The sequence below is a fragment of the Pipistrellus kuhlii genome, unplaced genomic scaffold (assembly GCF_014108245.1).
Source record: "Pipistrellus kuhlii isolate mPipKuh1 unplaced genomic scaffold, mPipKuh1.p scaffold_m20_p_9, whole genome shotgun sequence".
In the NCBI taxonomy this organism is placed as follows: Eukaryota; Metazoa; Chordata; class Mammalia; order Chiroptera; family Vespertilionidae; genus Pipistrellus; species Pipistrellus kuhlii.
The window spans coordinates 57,157,612-57,162,427 of NW_023425595.1; the positions used below are offsets into that span (position 1 = coordinate 57,157,612).

At 41.3% G+C, this 4,816-nt stretch overlaps 1 pseudogene; it reads left to right on the forward strand.

Moving 5' to 3' along the window:
• The first annotated feature begins 497 nt into the window (after positions 1 to 497).
• Positions 498 to 2,029, forward strand: LOC118713782 (annotated as a pseudogene).
• Positions 2,030 to 4,816: the final 2,787 nt, after the last annotated feature.

Genomic DNA, 4,816 nt, shown 5'->3' on the forward strand with positions numbered 1-4,816 from the left:
AGAGAATTTGAAAGATAATGTTAAAAATATGGATGAAATGAGAAGATCTGACATATGTGTAATTAGAGTTCCAGGAGCAAAGGAAGGGCAATGGAGCTGAAGCAGTATTCTTGTTATTGAACTTCTACAAATCCAAAACACAATAACTACAAAGAATACAGACCTACACACCATAGCCAATTTTATGGAAACCAAAAGCAACTAGAAAAACCTTAAAAGCATTAGAGCAAAAGGACATGCTACCTTCAAAAGAGAAACAGTACAAGTATAAAATTTACTTCTCAGTGAAGTGATGGAATCCAGAAGACAATTTAAAAATGTTTTTACAGAACTGAAAACAACAACAAAAAAATTTGCAAATTTAACCTTCTTTGCTCAGTGAAAATACTATTCAAAGTCAAGTAAAAACTAAAGATGCTTCCTGACATAAAATTTACACATGAATGCTCAGCATCATTATTCACAATAGTAGTTGTTTACATTCGGGTGGTGTGGATATGGGGTAACTGCAATAGGATGCAAGCTTCTTTAAGGGAATGAAGTGTCATACACAATTAGAATGTGAAGATAGATAGACAATTCTGTGAATATATTACTAATAGTAATTGAATTATATTTCAATACAGATGAAAAGGCAAATATGAAATATAAAAGGGTAACGGAAAATTAAAAACAAGTAATACAATTTTAACACAATTTCCTCAAATTTATGTAAGCATGAAACCTTTCTCCAAAATGTATTAATGAGCTCCATAATTGCGATTTTTGTAGAATAAGGTTTGGAAAAATGTTGTACTTACTTTATTGCTTTCCAATCTTTTCTCCCCCCCCCCCCCCAAGCTTTAATTAGGTATAGTGTATTACTATTTTTCTAAAATGTATTTTTTGTTATAAATAAATATATTTGACATATAAGATTGTGTAAATTTAAGGTGTACAACATGTTAATTTCATATGCATATATGATTGTCATTGTGTCATTACTATACAAAAATTGCACATATTTAAGTATACATTTTTTTTTTTGGGGGGGGGTGTGCATGCACCTTTAATACCATCACCACAATCAGGGCACTGAACAAGTCTGTTATCTTCAAGACCTCTTGTGTCCCTGCCCTTTGGTTTTGCTTTTTGGTGATAAGGACACTTAATAAAGGAATTAGTCTAGCTAGCAGCCCTGGCTGGGCACTTCTGCTGCCAGGACTAGTGGGGACCCTGCTCAGGCTGCAACTGGAAAGGGGCACCAGGCCAGGGGCGTGGCTTCAGCCTCTCACACCACAGAGGTCATCCTGCAGCGAGGGTGGAGGAACACAGATGGAGGGAGAGTGGGTGGGAGGAGCCACTGGCCAGGAGAGCCCCACATCTATAATCTGAGCGAGGACATGAAGCACTGGCCCAAAGACCATCTGGAGCTCATCCTCATGCAGTCGCAATTGGAGTTTGTGGAGGCCCTTGGCTTCAGGGTGACCTGATTTTAGTGAAAAAAAATCTGGGGGCCGGAATGGACTCCTTCTTCAAAGACTGGCTGTAAGGCCATTCCCTGAAAACAAGATTTATTTGAAGAGGAGACATTGCTAAGAAGAGAAGGAAAATTAGAAAAGATGCAGACGAAGGCCGGTGAGGCGACAGGGAAATTCCTGCAAAGCTGTCACCTGGAGGTGGCAATGAAAAAGAAGGTCAAATGGGAGCTAAATCCTGAGAGAGTTGCTGGTCATTTTCTAGCATGTCTTGGTGGTGTGGTAGCCCCACATGCAGTAAAGTTACTAGAAGAGCCCGTCACTGGATGGGCGAGTGTTGGTGTGAGGTGGGGGGAAATGGGCTTGACACTGTCAGGGTACCTATGTCTATGGTGAACTGTGAGAGGCCCAAGACCAAGAAACAGAGGTACCCGGTGGCCCAGCAAGCTGCCGGGGAAATGGCCCACATGGTCTGCACCTGCTCTCCCTCAGGAGTGGAGGAGCAGAAGCAAGGCACAGGGGAGCAGAGACGAGCTAGCTCTGACCAAGCATGGAGTTTTAGAGTCCATTAGGGGACATCGGACTAAGCTGCATACACATGTTGAATTCTCCATATTTGTCATCTCCATCTTCAACTGTCATCACATCTAGCCTTACTGGGGCAGTCCTGCTCAAGAAGTACCAAGTTGTAGATGTGAAAAGACGAATATGAATAGATCAAAAACAGCCTAGGTCCTATTTCCTCTCCCTCCACTGGAATTCATTGGAATGAATGGAAAAGCTAGCCATTGTCTTTGGTGCTTGCCGTATCCTCATCATCCAAATTGAATATTTTGGTCTCAAGAAGAAATAAAGAGATTGTGTTCTTAAAAAAAAAAAAAAAAAAAAAAAAAAAAAAAAACAAAAAAAAAAAAAAAAAAAAAAAAAAAAAAAAAAAAAAAAAAAAAAAAAAAAAAAAATGAACCTCTTTAGTTTCCAATTTCCCAACATGAAATTGTCAAACATAGGCACTGCATTGCACAGGTCTTGAGATCTTACTCTTCTCATGCAACTGTAACTTTACACACATTGAAGGACTTCCCAACTTTTCATACTTGCTGCATTCCACACTTCTACCCAGGAGAGCAGGGACTCACTAAAGTCAACCCCTGCAGGTTACAGAGCTGAGCCTGCTGCAGGAACACTGTGCTTGATTGCATCCTGTACCTCATCAGGGAGAGTATACTATTTGCTTCTGCCGTGGGCTGATTAGAAGAGAGACTCTGAATACAGGTGTAGAGGTATAGCTTGGTTTGTAACATTTATGAGTAACAGGCTCTCTATTTTTTACTGTATTTAAATTTGTATAAACTCTGTGCCCTATAGAAAGCAGTTTCCTTTCATCCAGAGCACATGGGCTAGAGGAAAAAATAAAGCTGTTTGTTGCTGTAATTGCCTGGGTTTAGGTTATTACTTATGGGAGACAAGCAGCAGAGGAGGAAGATGAGAAGGGGATGCTGGCTGAAGACACCAGCAAGACACCCCAATTCCCACAGCCATCAAATTCCCTGGGTTCACCAAAGTGACATCATAACGCAGATCTCTGTGCTATAAAAAAAAAAGTGGCCAGTAACTTAAACAGATTATCTTTAAATCAGTCCATATTGTGTAATGAGAATATATCTAAAATAATGTAGAAAAAAAACAAGATGGTGGCATAAATGCCTAACTGCAGCCTCACACAACAATTTCAAAAAATACAACTAAAATACAAATTAGACATTATCCAGAACTACAGGAAAGTTGACTGACTGGAAATTCTACAACTAGAAGGAAAGAGAAAACCAGAAGGAAAATCAGAGGAGCTGTAAAAGCCTAAGGTACAGAGTCACAGTGTGCACGTGGGGAGAGGACGGAGCCGGAGAGGAGGGGAGGCTGAGTGCCTGGCTGGCGTTTCCTAGAGGGAAGGAGATAAAAGCTCTGGGCTGTGCTGAACCCCAGTTCCAACAGCACTGAACCCCAGGTCTGGGTGAGACGCTGGGGACCCAGTCTCATACAGAGAGAATCTAGGCTGTAAGGCCAAGCGGCTAAAGGCAGTCCAGGAGGTACGCACATTGCGCACAGAGGACGGACTGTTGACTCTGCTGCTATTTAGATTGCCCTAGCGGGAAGGAGACAAAAGCTCTGGACTGTGTTGAGCCCCAGTTCCGACTGCACTGAACCCCAGTTCCAGACTCATTGGGGGAGAGACTAGACTGTCTGGTAGCGGGCGCAACTCAAAGGCATCTTTCTCTGAGGTGCTTGCAGCGAGTCCCAAAGGACACTGAGGAACACTGAGACTCAGGAACCTCATAGGGCAGGGCTGAGGGACACCAAGGCTGTAGGCTCCACCGTGAAACTCTGTCCCATCCAAGCTGAGCACAGAGGCTTTTGTATTTTTCCAAGTCTAATCGAATAAGGCTATCTTCTTGCATAGTCACAGCTGATCCTCAAAGCCAATTGGCCTGGAGGTCAGTTCCTCCCAGTGATACCAACAACAATCAAGACTTAACTACAACAAGGCTGTACACACAGTCCACAAAGGGGTGCCAAGAGTGTCCACCTCAGGTAACTGGGAGGCTGACCCACTGAACCATATGGGACACTTTAGCACACAAAGCCACCCTACCAACTCAGGGAAATAGCGAAAATGTCGAGACAAGGAAACAAATCACAAACAAAAGAAATAGAGGACAACAAGAGAATGGATATAGAGTTCAAAACCATGATTATAAGGTTTTTCAAGAATTTCCTAGAAAAGGCCAATAAAATAAATGAAACTTATGAGGATATGAAAAGGAATCAACTAGAAATAATAAGGGATCAATTAGAAATAAAGAATACATTGTCTGAAATAAAAAATATTATACAGAGTCCTAAAAACAGAATGGAAGATCACAAGAATCAAGTCAAAGATTTGGAACATAAACAGCCAGAAGACACTTCTCTGCAGAAGCAAAAAGACAAGAGAATCCAGAAAGTTGAAGATAATGTAAGAAACCTCTGGGACAACTTCAAGTGAAGCAACATCAGAATTATGGGGGTACCAGAACAAGAGAGAGAGCAAGATACCAAAAACATACTGAAAACTTCCCTCACCTGGTGAAAAAAATAGACTTACAAGTTCAGGAAGCGCAGAGAACCCCAAACAAAAGGAATCCAAAGAGGACCACACCAAGACACATCATAATTAAAATTTCAAGAGCAAAAGAAAGAGAGAATATTAAAAGCAGCAAAAGCAAAGCAGGTAATTACCTATAAAGGAGCACCCATACGATTATCAGCTGATTTCTCAACAGAAACCATGCAGGCCAGATGGGAATGGCAAGAAATATTCAAGG